This window comes from Crocodylus porosus, unplaced genomic scaffold (genome assembly GCF_001723895.1).
Source record: "Crocodylus porosus isolate Cpor-Errol unplaced genomic scaffold, CroPor_comp1, whole genome shotgun sequence".
Classification (NCBI taxonomy): domain Eukaryota; kingdom Metazoa; phylum Chordata; order Crocodylia; family Crocodylidae; genus Crocodylus; species Crocodylus porosus.
The window spans coordinates 9,122,437-9,138,688 of record NW_017728916.1 but is presented as its reverse complement, the minus strand read 5'-3'; the positions used below and the strand labels follow the sequence as shown (position 1 = coordinate 9,138,688).

Below are 16,252 nucleotides of genomic sequence, written 5' to 3'. Positions count from 1 at the left end.
TGTGTGTGTGTGTGTGTACACATATGCATATGCATTTAAAGCCCGTACAATGCTGTAATTAACTCGGAGGAATGACATTCTGATAAAACAGTGACACTTGGGGATGGCTGGTTTTCGTAATGCAGACTACCATATTTTCTTGCATAAACATGCACTCCCCCCCCAAATCAGCCTCCCAGTATCGGGGTACATGTATTAAGCGGAGAAGATGACTTTCTGTCTGGGATAGAAGCACCCTGCTTTGAGTCCAGCTCCCCAGGGCAGAGCTGTGGTGTTACTATTCAGGCTGCCGAGGGAGCTGATTGACCTCGGCTCATTGTTCTTCACTCCACAAGTGTTAGTGGTTGTCTCTTCTCTGTAATGGCTTTGATATTCCACTGATCAAGCAAACTTTTCTTAGGACAGTTTTGCTGTCTGCTTGCTGCTCTCAGTCTCTTTCCCTCTATTTCACAGCCCTGGAGACTCTTAAGCTCTTTTCAAAATGATGAAAAACTGGTTTTGGTCAACATGAGCCTTCTCCAGGGGCTGGAGAATAAATCCTAATGTGGTTCCATATGTGCTCTACCAATACTCTATAGAATTGGCTAAAAATAGAACAGTTTTCTTTTGGGCAGCCTAACTTCTCAAAACTGTCACCAGCAAAGCCAACAAAAAAGAACCCTTCATTTTAAAATGGTCCTGAGAATTAAACAAAAAATGACCTTAGCTAGGCTGTTTTTGAGTGAAAATATTTTTTTCTTGTGTTTAACAATTCATATTTTACCACTAACAAGTAACAGTAGGCTAAAATAATCCAGAAATGTGTCTTGGAAAATCTATTTCAATTATGTTCCGTGTGCTTTTAGTGGACACTATAAATTTTAAAGAATTAAGGGGCCGTAAAAATAAGTGTAACAAGGGAGTATGTTTCACTTTTCACCTTCAGAAATTAAATATTCTCTGCAAAATCACACATTACAAGGGTCACTGTATTGCTAGTGGTCATTAATAGCAGGAGTAGGTAACTGTTGTAAGAGCTAAAGAAGATCACTTCCCATAACATTGTGATTTTAAATGTGCCATTTACTGAAAAAACCCTCATTAAAATTGCTAGCTAATTCCAGCAAAGGGGACTTTACTTTAGATTTTAAATTTGCCTATGAATAGATCATCTAAACTTGTATCTGCCATATATGAATTATTGATTAATGTAACAAGGTCAGTGTGAGCTTTTTCCTTTCTTTTTTTTAGTTTGTCCAGTTTTAAGTAGCTCATTTGGCCTCCTCTCCATTGCTGGTGCTGTGGCCAAGGTACAAGGTGTGCAGAAAAATTTGGGCGTAGTCTACATGCTCGTTTCTCCATAGGGGACAGCCTAGGATTGATGTGGGTCTGCGTCTGCATTAAATTCCAGTAGTTTGCTTTTGCCTAGATCAAATTTGCATGACAAGTCACAGTTACTTGAGACCACTGCTTATATTGCGCTCCAAACCGCCCCCAGACATTCATGTAACAACATTGTCCACTAGAAAGATAGTAAAACCAATGAGGCACGGCACACTAAACCTCCCACTTGCGGCAGAGAGTGGGATGGGGCGAGGTGGTTGATGCAATGCAATAAATTGCATAATATTCCTAATTGTGGATGTGGGTGTCTGACATCGTAACCATTTTGCGAGATGTCTGATGCTGTCTCTGCAAGGGCCATCTTGTTCACTTGCTTGCAGAGTCTATGGAGACAGAAGAAGGAGATGGGCACAGATCAGACGTTGGTCCTCTTCTCTTGAAGTATGGCCATTGTGACTGTAAAGGGCCTGTGGAGTTTCCTTTTTTCTGTGTCTGGGGAAGAAAGGCTTGCCCCTTTCTAATGACAACAGGCTTTTCTCCTGCGGTGCCACACTGGGTTTACTGGATTCCTGTCAATACAGCCTAGATTGGGACTTAATCCCTTTCAAACCTCACATTCTCCCTCTGCCCTGCAAAGTGTTTCCTTTTGACGCAGAAGGCAGCAAACTTGTCTTGGCTGAATTTCCTCTTTTGGATTACATCCCCCCTCCTGTTTGTCGGGACCGTTTCAAGTTCTGACCCCACGTTCCAAAATGCTGGCGGCCCCCACGCTTAGCATCATCTGCAAGTTTTATGTCAATGAAATCCATCCGCGCTGCTGTCGAGGTCGTTAATGAGACTATCGAATGCAACCGAGCCCCGGGGAGAGCAGCACCCTCTTGAGATGCCATCGGGTGAAGTCCACCCTGGGAGAGGTTGGTGGGTGGAAGCATCTCTTGTGCTTCAGCGCTGTCTACAAAACCTCTTTATTTTTCCCCTGTCCTTTCAGCATGTTTTATTTCTGAAGCCAGGGTTTGTTGCAAAGCCCTGTCATTGTAAGGTTGTACACTTTCACACCCTCCACCGCTAAGGTGTCGAGGCAGCTTCCTCTAGTTCCTCCATTATTCTGCCTGCAGGAAGATGGTTTCATGGCAGGGAAGCAGCAGCCCCGAGGTGGTGTGCATCCGCCTCGTGGAAATGGCCCTCCTCGGTGGTTTGGGCTGCTGGGCCCTGTTCCGTGATGTGCCACTCCAGCTAACCAGCAATGTTTGCTAGCTTTGTTCTGTGTCCCCTTTGCTAACTGCAGCCCGGTGCTTGCATGCTCCAGCACTCGTCTCTCTCTGCTGTGTGACACGTAGGGCATTCTCTGCGGGAAATATTGATTTCTCTAAATCCCTCTCTCTCTCTACTTCACAGGGCTTATCTAGCCAGGCTGGGGAGACGAGGTCTGGGCATTGTTTCTGGCTCTTTACAGAGTCGGAAAGTATCATCTGCAACAGGTCGCACCACCCTTGTTTGCCTCAGCTCTCCGATTATTTATAGGAAAGACTTAGCAAAGCAGTGGTGCTCTGAGGCTTAATACCTAGGTACATAGGGTGTTACCATTTGGAAACGGAAGATGCAAAGTATTCAGCACCTGGGAGCCACTAGGCGATTGTTAGGCACTGTACAAATGGTTTTTTTCTAGGAAAAGAGCACCAGGATCTCTTCCTTCCTCTCGCAATTGAACCTGAGGATCTTGGGTTGGCCTCCCCAATCACCTATGGACTCACTGACCCCCCAGTTTACTGGAAGACTGTCATCCTCGTATTCAGGAACTGATGACAACAGTTGTGGGTTTATTCTCTTTTCTGCCGTTCTGTACAAGGGTGACCTCTCCTATGTAGCATGCACCCAACGTACAGCTCTAAGTCCCGGCAGTGGCTCCTCTAGCCAGAGCAACCTCTGCCACCACCATATGCATGTGGGACTTTCTCTTTCACCATGTCACAGTTTTATTTTTATTTTTTATTTTTTTTTCAAAACCCCCCAAAGAACAAACCAGCTTTAGCGAAAGGTGCGATTTGACTTCACTTTCAGTAAACCAGTGAGCCCTTGCATGTGGTGTCTCACGGTTTAAGCCTGCCTTATGTTAGAAGAGTTTGGCAAATAGGCAGACAAAAGCCAAACCAATAGGACCAGCTTTATACAACAACGAGAGGCCATACACGATAGATGTGCCGTTTTAAGTAGGCTGCCGTAGAGTATGTGCTGGATGTCGGCAGACTCGATTGGAGGGGTAACTGCTTTATGATGTGGTCCCAACCATGCACCATTTTTTCTCAAATATCTCCTACCCACTCTGGAGGCTGAGACCTGTCTGGCAAAGACCCTGCTCTTGGAGGGGAGTGAATTCCCACTCTGACTGTCTTTTTTTCACCTCATTTTCTTCTTTGTGGTACTTCCCTGTGCACTTTGCCAGGTCCTAGCATGCAGCAAGCGCAGGCCTGGGTGCTTTAGGTTGGCCAGGAGCTTTTTAGTCTGGAAGGGTTGAGCTGCCAATGAAAAGATCTGATGTGGCTCGTTTCCTGGTCTCTTGATACAGGCTTAGGCTAATCTGATTCACCCACAGGTCTTTTAGCTGAATTAATCTCAGCCTGTCATTGCCGAATGCAACAAGGTGCAGGTGGCAGGACTAGAAAGACTACAGGGTGCACAGGTCTGAAAGGAGTGGCCGTGTCTCCTGTCTGCTGGTGGCTCTGATCCTTGCATGGGGTCTTGTCAAAGCCCCCACTTTCCAGCCATCCACGCAGGTGTTTTCTTTCTTTCTGTGTTTTCTTCCTTGTCCCTCGTTAGCGATGCACACAAACATGTCAACTGAACTTTTCTCTTCCCGTACCTGATTCCTCCCAGCTGTTGACACGTAGAGGCATGCATGATAAAGGCTCATCAGAGCCATCATTACTGCACAGTTAACTGCACCGAACCATTTCCGTCTGTTTGTTTCATCTCCTCTTGATCCAAGGAGCTTCCTCATTACTTATTTTCCTGTAGCGTCCGCTGCTGACAAGACCTTGGTTTCTTTTTTTTTCCTGCTATGTTTAATTCACGAGCCAGCTATGATATAAATGTTCATATTTGTCTTGCTTTTCAAGCCAAAATTGATAGCTGATTTTTTTTTTTTTTTAAAGTCACTTTCTAAGATTAAGAAACTCATACATAATATCAGAAAGTAAATTACTTGCTCTTTACCCACAGTCATAATCTGAGTCAGCTGTAATCACATCACCATTAGTAGTTTGGCAATAGTCCAATACTGATTCTGCTTCCATTCTTTCTTGGAAAGGGTTGGATTCTGCTCTGCAATCCCGCAGTCGGGATCGAGGCCATGCTCTTATCTGTAGTTTGTACCGTGATACAAAAATGACAAAGAACCCCAGATTACTTAATAGCCAAAGATGGATCATTCAGCTATGTAACGAGCCGCATATCACGGGCTGTCTTGATACCTTTAGATGTCCTGGTAAGATAGCTGTAGCTGGAGGGGGTTGGCCCCCACGTGTGTCTTCATTTTTAGCGTGCGTAGATTGATGTGAAACAATTGCGTGGTGTTGGCTAGAGTCAGTGGTGGACACAGAGGCTCTGAGCTGCCCGAAGTACTCTCATAATTACTGGTGTTCAATACAGCTGTCTTTGCAGCTGTAATAGCAGGATTCAGCAGTTCCCCGGTCTCTGTGCACTTCATTTTGTGTTGGAAGAAGACAATTGTTGTAAATTATAGTGAGGTTCAAGAAGATGCTGCTGACCATCATAAAGCAGAGATCTGGGCACTTTATTATCCAAGGTGGGGGAGGTCAATCAACTCTACCTTGCAACTTGTGCAAAATGGTGTGGCACCCACCTCCAGTTTTTAAATAATTAAAAGTTTTTTTTCCAACTGCTTATCATGAGGACAAGTGTGGAGGGGAAAAACTGTGTCTAAGAATCCTGCTGGTGTGCCCGAGAGGAAACGATGCAGGGCTTATTGAAAGCAACAGTGAAGCTGAGTGCATCTGATAGGTACCAGTCTTCATCTCTTGTACTGGCTATATAGTGTGGCAGTGTTATTTCATCTAGCTTGAAGGTTATTAAAAAAGCTGTTGACTTCATCAGACAGCAAACTACTCGCCTTCCAGACGGGAAATGACAAACACACCCAGCTAGCCTGGATCCTGCTGAATGATGCATTAATTAGGGGATGTTAAATGGCTGGGGGATGAAATCCATCATGTACAACCTAACTAAAGTCACGCTTGCAAGTCAGGTAGAATTTATTAGAGTTTATGAATCCCATAATTTAAAATGCACATTACAAAAATAATTCAGGTTGACCTGATGACAACCCCTAAGCATCCTCCTGCCTGCTACAGTCAGCTCTGAGCTGCTCTGCTGACCTTGGTGGGCTGTTCCTCAAGTGAAGTGCCACCTGGTGCTCTCCTTTCCTTTTTCATAGCCTGGTGACGAGGAATTTACCAGAATTCGCAGATTTGTTGGAATTTGATGGGGCTGCACCATGACCACTTCTGCTATAGCCTTTGAATTTGCAACCTGTTGAGTGTCAGCCTTGTGCCTGAGCACCTGTGTCACCCCAGCCCCTACTTGGTGCAAATGAAGGTGGTATAACCTGATCGCTGGAGGACTTCACAACTAGTGTGCAAGTGGTGGTGAGAGTCTCTCTTGCAGTATTTACCATGCTGCACAAAGGCCCAGGTTTCAGATTGATGTCATAACAAGAGAATTTGGGCTTTCATTTAAATAAAAAAAAAAAAATTCATTAAGTTTCTAGCCTTTTAGATTATAGAGAAAAGGTGGAAGGTATGATGCACTTGCAGGTTACAGATGCAGAAATCTGAAGACAAATAAAATGCACACTCGGAACTGTTTTTTTTTTTAAGGGGTCCTGATTTTCTTTAAGTTGATGTCATGATTTGTGGGCCCTGGCTAATTTTTGTGTGCGATTGCTTTGGTCAGGCATGCTGGGAGGCAGAGCTTTCACCACCCTCCATCAGAGAATGAATGTTTGTCCGAGTTCTTGTTTCGGGTGAAGTTTGAGTTTGTTGCAAGTTTTTTTATTTTTGGTTCCTATTGCTGGTAGGGATTACTGAGCTTTGCTAGGTGCAGTCAGGTAGGTTTTATCTCTTCCTATTGATCTTCCATCTGTTTTGCTCTGACTGATGGAAAATCTGCAGTGCATTGCTTGGGAAGCTAGCAACACGGAGGAAAAACAAGCTATGCAAAGGTAAAGAGGCAGTTGCCCATCAATTAAAGTGTTTAACTTCATAACCTACTGAGCCAATTGCCATATACTCTGTTTTGGAGCGTGCTACTGCTTACTGAATAGTGCAGGCTTCCCGCCATACCCCTGGATGGTAACAGCAGTAGAAAGCTGCTGTTAAATTGGGCACTACCTCTAGAAGCACATGCTTTGAAGATTGCAGATCTGTGTGCCACTTCTGAAAATTACACTGGTGAGCATAATACAGCATCTGGAGCAAGCGCTGAGAGGTGCTGCCAAATCACTCCATGCAATCTCTGGTGTTAAGTGCTGTATTAAAGTGCAGTCATTATAGGCAGTGTAGACAGACGTAGGCTCTTCTGCTAGAAACATGCGCCCTGACTCCATCCTCAGAGCATACTCTGGCTCTTCATTCACATGTCAAGGCATTTGAGACCCAGAGAAAAATCTTGGTGTGCTTTAAAGCCAAAGAGGTCTGGACTTTGACGGATGCTGCACATTGAGCGCCCGAAGGAGTCCCTGTGGCTACTTTTCCTCAGTGGATCCTTCGCTGGAATTTCAAAAAAGAGAGAAATCAAACATGCACGATTTCCAAGCCTGCTGGGAGAACGTGGAGCGGGTGTAAAATCCAGCGGAGGGCAATGAGAATGGTTGTGGGGCTGGGGGACAGGACTAGTGAGGAGAGGCTGAGGGGACTGGGCTGATTTAGTCCGGAGAAGAGAAGACCAAGAGGGGATTTAATAGCAGCCTTCACCTCCCTGCAGGGGGACTGCAAAGAGGATGGAGCTGGGCTGGTCTCAGTGGGGGCAGATGACAGGACAAGGAGCAATGGGCTCAAGCTGCAGCATGGGAAGTTGAGGTTGGATATTAGGAAAAACTTTCTCCCTAGGAGGGCAGTGAAACATTGGAACAGGCTACCCAGAGAGGTGGTTGCATCTCCATCCTTAGAGGTTTTGACCCAGGTAGACAAAGCCTTGGCTGCAATGATGTAGTTGGGGCTGGTCCTGCTTGGAGCAGGGGGTTGCACTAGATATGACCTCCTGAGCTCCCTTCCACCTTAATTTCCCATGAGTCTAGGAAACAAATCAGCTTTCAGGGCAAGAGCCAGAGATACCATCTTTCATCTTCTGCTTAGGGCAGTCCTATCACTAAAATAAAGCGGTGCTGTAGCTCCAGCCTCTCTTCCAGAACACGACAAGACACGTGCTGCATCACCCATTTGAAGCCCGCACTTGAACCTCGGTGGCTGGACGGTACGTGCCTGGATGGGGGGCCCTGGAGCCCTCGAGTTGTCGTGTGTAGAAATGGCAAAGAAATGGAAAATTTCCTTTGGATCAAGACATAAGAATTTCTCTACTTTTTTATTAAACCTAGCTGAGCCTCTGAGTTGTTACGGATGCTACAGCTAGGGAGAATGCACTATTGTGCCAACCTTAAATGTGCTGTAGAAAAGTTCATCAAAACTCATGTCATTCTGCTTGTATTTATACCCAAAACATTAGTAACACTGCCTTTTTTTTACATGGGCCTGCCCTGGTGAACAGACAGCAAAGTTTACAACTAGTTTCATACTTAAATTTTGCAGACCAAGATGGCTCTGACCAACATTGGGCCACGCGGTATCCTTAAATATATCCCCATTGACTGCCCTCTCCCTTGTCATAAGTCTGATGTTAGTCAGCTGAAATCAAGGGAATGGCTCAAATTTAAGCAAAAACTGTTAAGGAACTGCAGAGCAGCAGAAAATACCCAGAGCATTTCGTACCTTAATGACAGTCTAACAAAAGCTCATGAGCACGATGCTGAAGCTGTGATTTAACGAACCTGTGAAGACTTGGAAAGGTTTCAGACATCAGGACACGTGAAGCACTGACGGGAATGAAACGTAATCAAAGCACCGCAGCAGGGATTGGGAAGAAAAGACTGTGGCACCGCATCAAGCTAACGGAAACCTTGGAGAAGAATGGAGGCAGTGCTTTCGGGTCTGCTTTGATGCTAACAACACGGGAGTCGCCATGGATAAGATGTCCCTGCTTCAATTGATCTCCTTGTTAATTGAAGCCCATTAGCCAGGGACAAATTCCCATGAGCTTTTGAGCTGTTTATAAGGAGGAAAATGCACTGATGTTGACTCCTGCTTGACTAGGGAAGCATTGGGCTATGATGGTTGGAAAATAACAAACTTGCACTTACAATGAAACCATGGTGGGTTTTTTAAAATTGTTTTTGGAACGGCTCCTGCACAGTGGTCTAATGGCCTTTATCGTTCCTATTCCCAAGAGAGGCAATTGGGGTATCCCTTTTCTTTTGCTGTCAGTGAAGATCTATAATGAGTGGCTATTGAACCTGTTATTACTTCTCTGTTAAGAACTAACCAAGCTGGGGTTTTTTTGCAACACAAGGTCACATGAGAGCTCATCCGCTGATATAACTGTCTGCAAGTGGTGTCGTGCCAAGTTGTAGGTGGCTGGGTCTGGGGCCATTCAGGGATGAAGGTGCTGACTAGAGTCAGGAGGAGTGAGCAGTATCCAGGTACAGGATGGGTCAGGAAGCAAGGAGGTCCTTCAGAGAACGGGGACTAGGAACAAGCCAAATCAAGAGGCCAGGGGATTAGGCAAAGAGCAAGCCGGGATGAGAAGGCAGGAGACCAAGCAGAGAGTGGAGTCAGAGCACAAGCTGGGGGGGTCTGGGATGGGACCGAGGTGTCTCACTTGCCCCTAATGAGATTGTCTTGCACATGAATTGTGTGTTCAGACAAATGAAGTCATTCCTGTGGTTTCCAAGCAGGCGTGTCTTCCCATGTCTCACTGCCCTTTAGTTTGGTTCTGCCCTGGACTTTGCCCTGTAAATGATAGCAGGGAAATGGCCCACAAGGTAACTCTGGCCCAAGTGAAAGGCACAGCCCCTGAAACAGTCTGTCACTACGTGGGCACCCTCTTATATCTGGGCAACCCTCCAAAACCCGAGAGTATTATCTGTAGGTAATGGATTTACGGGGGAATTGCCCTGCTTCCATTCCTGTTTATTATAGGGTAGGTGTGGACAGACAGCCGGTTACCCCAAAGCCATTCGTGGACAGATACGTGAATGACTGAGATGCACTCTCACCCCAGAGTCCCCATCCTCGTATGTATATGTACTATGCCCTATAGTCCATAGCCACCCACAGACAGAGCTGCCTTGCTCTCCTTCAGATCCCTTTATATATATAATAATATATATAATAAAGCTTTCGTGAGCTGAGATTTTTGTAGCTGATATGTCTGTGGGTGCTTATGGACTGTAGTCAAGCAGAAGGCAAGGTGGATATGCACTTTATAGACTAACTCAATCAGATATAGACAGACAGATAGATCACATACACACACGTGTGTGTGTGCGCGCGCACATGCTCGCTCTATCTATTTATCTCTATCTGATTGAGTTAGTTTATAAGGTGCATATTCACCTTGTCTTCTGCTTGGCTTCTTGACTAGGCTAACTGGCCAACTACATTTACCATAGCTGCTGCTCGTCAGGCTGACACACGCAGTCTTCTTCCTTCCTTGTATTCTTCACTGTCCCCATCTGTTTGGCCTTATCCTTCAGCTGCTTCTTCTTTTGGGGCACCTTCTGTTTTTGTATGCTGTCTAACACCATATGCTCCTGCTCCAGGCCTGGGGTGTGTTGGTATTATGGTGATGCAAATAAAAGTAGCAGAACTTGAACCATTAATCTTCATTTTAAAACCCTCTTGCCAAATCTTATCCTGTATTTTTCTTAGCTTGTGATTTTCTTTGCCCTTCCCACATCAAGCCTTTATTTTTTTGTACATTTAAGCGTGCCTTTGTTTCTAGCCGGGTTGAGAAGCTGCCAGTTCAAAATCAAGGATCTCCTTTTAGAAGCACTTTAGCTGAATCATGTAAATTATAGGAAGAAAGCTTTTCGGAATCAAAGCAGGAATCAGCTCCCTTTCAAGTGCTTTTAAAAATAGGTATATCGGCCCCAACTTGGAGCAGCGATTATAAAATTCCCTTCTGATGAGAGAAACAAAAATACTCTTTACTGCAGACAGCCAACTGCAGTGAAATGCCCTGTATGTGGTATCATGTGCAATTAAGCCATTTAATCTTGATATGTTTCATGCTTGTACGTAGCCATCTGTTTGGCATTCCCACCTCTGACCCCGAAAGAGCCAGGTTTCCAAAATGGCATTTTTAGGTTCACTCTCCCTTCCGTTTGAATGACCAATATTAGCATTTTCCTTTGGAATGTGGCTTGGGTGTCGTGTTGTTTTTAGGTACAGAGAAGCAGATAGGGCATCAGCAAGCAGAACTAGGCTGTTAGTCATTAAGCTCAGCGAGGGGTGAGTATGTCTGAATCTGATAATGGAAATCGCAAAGGGAAGGTTGGCAGTGAAGTCTCCGCTTTTAGTCCTGATGTCTTTGTTGGTATAATATGATCTCAAATCTCCAGCGTGGAAACACCTTAGAAAGAATCCATCATCAGCAACTCTCAGGCACAGATGTAATACAGTGTGTGCCTGTTTTATTAGGATGGATGAGCTCCTTGGAAAAAAAGAGAGAGAAATGCCCAGTTCGTGTCAGAACAGAATTCGGTTTCAGATGCTGGGAGATGCATGAATGAGGAAAGCAAACATAGGAAGTGGTTTCTGAATCTTGGCCAAAAGAGCTGCTGCTTTTTTTTTTTTTTTTTTTTTTTTAAGTATTTATTTTATTTTATTTGGAAGGGTCAGTGAATTATTAGCCTGTATGAGGAGCAAGACCTACATGTTTTCAGTTTGACAAAAGTCTGGATGGGTAACTGTAAAGCTGACTCATCTGCTTAGGGCTTGATGAAGAAATAAAGAAAAGTGGCCAGGTGGGGAAGAGAGTACTTCATCCATGTTGTGGACAGTCTTGGTCCACAACCAGCTGAAGAAGCTTTTGATAGATGTTGGCCATCTTTTCCCCAGAATGTCGTCTTTGGTTTTTGTTTTTTGTTTTTTTGCATTATAACTTTTTATATGAATGAAGATTTTTTTTTTAAATGCAAATAAAATAAGTTTCACTCCATGTGCAGTAACTGGGATGTGTTTTCTACCCATGAGAACAGCAGGGTAGCTTCTTTCCAAGGTGCATGACTGCTCTCCGTTGTCTTTGCTGACCTCAGGCTTTGATAAGGCCACATGGCTCTGTGGGCTTTGGGGCTTTGTATTTGGAAGAGTTTTCCATGCTGGAGGTGCTCAAGAGCAGGAAGTGGGGAGGACGTGGCACTTGTTTGCCCTGCCATCCTTCTTCTTTTCTTTTAGGGAAAGTGCAATACAAGTTGGACGTGAAAGTTTGGCTGTACTTTGTTCGGAGAGTGGAAGCCAATCCATTTCTCTGGTGGGTGATCCCTTCCCCCCATTTCCTGTCTTATGTGTGACTGAAGATGGATTTCAAGTGTTGGAAGAAACCTTAAACGTTTCAACCTGTGATACAGCCTTACTCAATTTTGCATTTGTCTGAAACAATTGAGATTACAGGCTTAGCCAGGATTAGCGAGTGCGAGTGCCTATTACTGTGTAACACTGTCATGCTGGTAGACTGAGATAGTTATAGCATTACAGCTTTGTCCCAGACAGTCTTGATCGGAAGTCCCAGAGGCTGTATTAAGTGAACAAAATCCCTTGGGGAAGTGGCTATTTAGCTTTCTGCTTCTGTCCATTTGCAGCAAGATGCTCAGGCAGGGGTGGGGTGTGGGGCAGGGAGGCTGCTGTGAGCTAATGTCTGCGTTCTGGTTCATGATCCTGTTAATACTCATCTGAATTTTCCTCCGCTCCCAGCTGGGGATGATGCCTGAGATTTTCATCCAGGGGAAACTTGAGGCAGTTGTGGAGCTTTCTGGGCAGGGCAAGCTTTTAACAGCCTTTGCTATGCTGCTCAGTCAAGTTGGCAATGAACAATCATCACGGGGTTGCTGGAAACCCACTGGTAGCTTAGGAAAGTTGCTTCTGCCTCTGCTCTGGGATCTCCAGCAGATGGATGTCCTTGGTGGATTGCCCAGTCTGTTCCAACTGAGTCTAGCCACAGGCCCCTGGTTTGATTTGCGTGGGTGCTCCTGCCCCAGCTGCAGCCTAGCAGATGTGCTTCTGCAAGCTGAACATGCAGTAAACCGATAACCTAAATCAGTTCAATCTGATGCTAGATTCATCTTAAATCGGCTTCAGCCATTTTAAAAGCCGTTTTTGTGCACTGAAGTGTCTCAGCTTGGGATATGAATGGGGGAAGGACAGTGGGGCCCAGGGAGGCCAGGCAAGCTCTCCCACAATATGCTGTGAACTGGGTCCTGTTGCTACACAAGTCGGAGAAGAACTACGGACCTGTCAAAGTGCCCCAGAAGGCCAGGCACCAAACCTGGGGCACTTGTACATGCCACAGTGTTTAATCCTAATTAACTTTGCATGACAGCAGCATCCCTGAGGGTGCACAGGTAAAGGCTGCATGTGGCTCTGCAGCCAGGTGGGTTTGGCAAGTGTGGTCCAGACACGGACGTGCTGCGGTCTAGCCCTGCCCTGGGGGTCCACGAGAAGAGCTTTCTTCCCTGCACATGCTTCACAGGGCTCGGTGTGATGAATGGGGAGTTGCTGTCATAGTGGCAGACGGTATATCTCTGTTACTGTGTTTCAGAGGATGCGCCTTGCCATCTTCCAGCAGAACCTGGAGTAGGGGGTGATTTTTATTTCTTCAGTTTTAATATTGTTGTTTGTTTTGTTGTTGTTTTTTTTAGTGAAAAATTAATTGCACACCCTTGTTTGCACTGATGCCCTGCAGATCCAGAGCAGGCAGGAACTTTTAAGTGGTAAAATCGCTTTCAAAAACAATATTTCTAAATGTCAAGTTAATGTGCGCTGGGAACAATGAGATTCAAGGACCCAGTGTGAGCATTGCATTACATCTGCTTCCACAAGTACTTCTGGGACTCTCTCAGGCAAACACAGTGGGGAGCTTGGAGGGTTTCCCCCTCCCACCTTTTAAAAAATCTTTGGAAAGCAGAATTTTTATTTTTCTTTGTTGCCTTCCCTCTCCCCAAGCACCCACCAAGAGCAGCCTGAGACAGCAGATTAAAAATGAAACCCTCATGAATGAGAAATGCAGCTTGCATTTTTTATGATGGGGAAGAAATAAACTTGTATAAATACACGCATAGTTTTCAAAGGTAAATGTCCAAGTAGGCGAGCTGTAGTGGTTGTAACATTTTTATGCCTTGGATATAATCTCTAACCAGAATTTTTTTAAAAGAATGTGTCCCTAGCTTTCACACAATTAAAAATCAGTGTTTGTTTTCCCGAGTAGAAGTAACATATTTTTCAGTTAGTGTTTTGGAGCATGGCCACCGCTGAATAAAAAGTTCCAGTGGTGCCTTGTATTTCTTCAGTGTAATTGCACTAAAAGGATGCTGAGTTATTGGATGGATTATAATGAGGTTGAAGGAAAAAAATCTCCAAAACCCAAAACAATAAATTTGTTCCAGTGCATCTCTTACACTAGGAAAAAAAAGTGTTGAAAGAGGAGATCTAGCAGTCTTTTAGGGTGGATTGATTATTATAAAAATCAGTGGGACTGCACATTTCCTTGTAAATGGTTTTACAGAATTTTGGCTCACTACCGATTCTTGTACTCTTTTGTTTTCTTTCCTGAGCTGGGCTGGGACTTTCCACAGAGTTGGGTGACCCTTTCTCACTGAATTTCAATGAGGTCTAGGTATCAAATTTGCCTTATTTCTTCTGAAAATCCCAGCCTCAAGCCAAATCATGCATGCACAGCTTCAGTGAAGAACATTGAGGTTGCAAGGTGAAGCTCTCAGATGTGGGGCGAGGCTGGAGTTGAGTGTTTCTCATGCAGCATTAGTTGTGCTGCCTTGTAAGAATGCATGCTTTTTATTAATGCAAAACTCTCAAATCTTGGTTCAGAGATAGCTTTTATTAGAGCAACTCAGACATTGCAAAAATTTTTTTTTCCTTTGCTTTTTATTAATTGCACCATCACTCTCTGACTCCTTCGAAACCACTTCCAATCCTCCCCCTAAATACCAGGCCTCTGTTCCCATGGCCCCACCCATCCCGGAGTTCAGCTCTTGTTCCCTCTGGACTATCAGCTTTCTTTTCCAAACTGCCAGGAGGGAGAGTTTTCATGGCACATCCAGCTCCTTGTTCCTGTGCAGTTTCCAGAAGATGGGAGAAGCAATGATAGGGAAAAACCTGTGCTTCTCCAGCTGCCCCGGGGGGTAGAGGATGTTTAGGACAGACATTGTTACTGCACCCTAAGCAACTTTTACTGCAAACTGAGGTTTTCCAGAGAGGGTTTTGAGTAGTAGCTGCCTACTGGGACCCCTTCTCTCCCCCATCCCCCCAGCTTTCCTCATTCTAGCTGCCCCCAACTCAGCCAGGAGGGAATCGTGCAGGTGAAGTGTCCCTCTAACCACAGCTGCCGTTCTTGACGGTGCAGCCCTTCCAGCACTGGGGAGAGCTGATGGAGCAGATCTGTGCATAAGGGAACCGATTGCCTCTGCCCTTTGCTGGGCTCAGCATTGGTTTACCCGGGATCGTAGCAGATACCCACCACCATGCAGGACCCTGTTGGCTGCTTCACGGAGCATTGCCTTCTCTGCCCACCTGCCACAGGGTTTGGATATTCCCGTGCTTAGGGCTTCAGCATGTGCCTTGGGTTTCCCATGCTCTGACATGGGGCAGCTGCAGCTCCCTGAGCACCATCGTACCTCCCAGGCGGGCGTGAGGACAGATATGTGAATGGCTGAGACACACTTGCATCTCAGAGTAACAGGAGCCATGGCAGTAGCTCAGTAGATTTAAAAATAACTGTTTCTGTCAGTTCTGCTTTCCTTTTCATTACACAGAAAAGCAGCCAGCCTAGGTAGGCATCACTCGGCAAAATGATGCCCCGTCGCTGCAGACAGTTCAAGCACTGGTGCAGTTTCCCTCCAGGCAGCTACCGGGTGGGACGCTGAAGCTAGTGCATGAGCGTTTTGCAGGATTGGGACCTTCATTTGCCTTCTGGCATAGCCTGGTGAGCCTAGTTTCCCCTGGGAACACCCAGTCTATTTAAATACGGGGCAAACCAGCTAGTCGTATATAAATCCTCTTTGCCTTGATATTCAGAAACCTCTGCTAACGGGGAACTTTTTAGTTAACTGCAGTGGTCAGCATTGTACAGAGCATCACAACACTTAAAACGCTATTTCATCAGTTAATAGGGATAAGTTATTTTTACAGGAATAATCAACAAAAAAGTCATTAGGCTTTCTTTACATTGCCCTTTTGTTAAATGGATCATCTTTTTAATCTCTCTCTCTCTTTTTGTGTGTGTGCCTTCATTAAGTGGTTTTGCTGAGTTGCTTTTTTTTCATAACTGTCCCAAATGCATGTTAAAGAGACGCAGGGAGCACCCCCAACGAAGGTCATATCAGTGAATAATTGTCTGAGTGCCTCTGCCCCAACTACCCCCAGGGAAAAAAAAATACTTCAGAGAAATTCAGTTAAAACTCCAAAAACTAGTTTTCAACCACAGTGGGTTTTGTTGCAGTCTTAAACCAATTTGTAGTGTGTCCTGTATTTCATTGTCATATTTCCTCTATTTGAACTAGCGTGTGAGTTTTCCATTCCAAGTGCATTTGGATTTGCAATTCATACGGCACAAATAGATTAATCACGAATCT

The 16,252-nt window shown here is 45.1% G+C and overlaps 1 protein-coding gene across 1 annotated transcript in view; it reads left to right on the top strand.

The window, feature by feature from the left end:
- GPC3 (glypican 3) overlaps window positions 1-16,252 on the top strand; it is a gene marked incomplete at its 5' end in the record, with an annotated part of 211,097 nt that overhangs the window by 52,904 nt on the left and 141,941 nt on the right. The window lies entirely within an intron of this gene.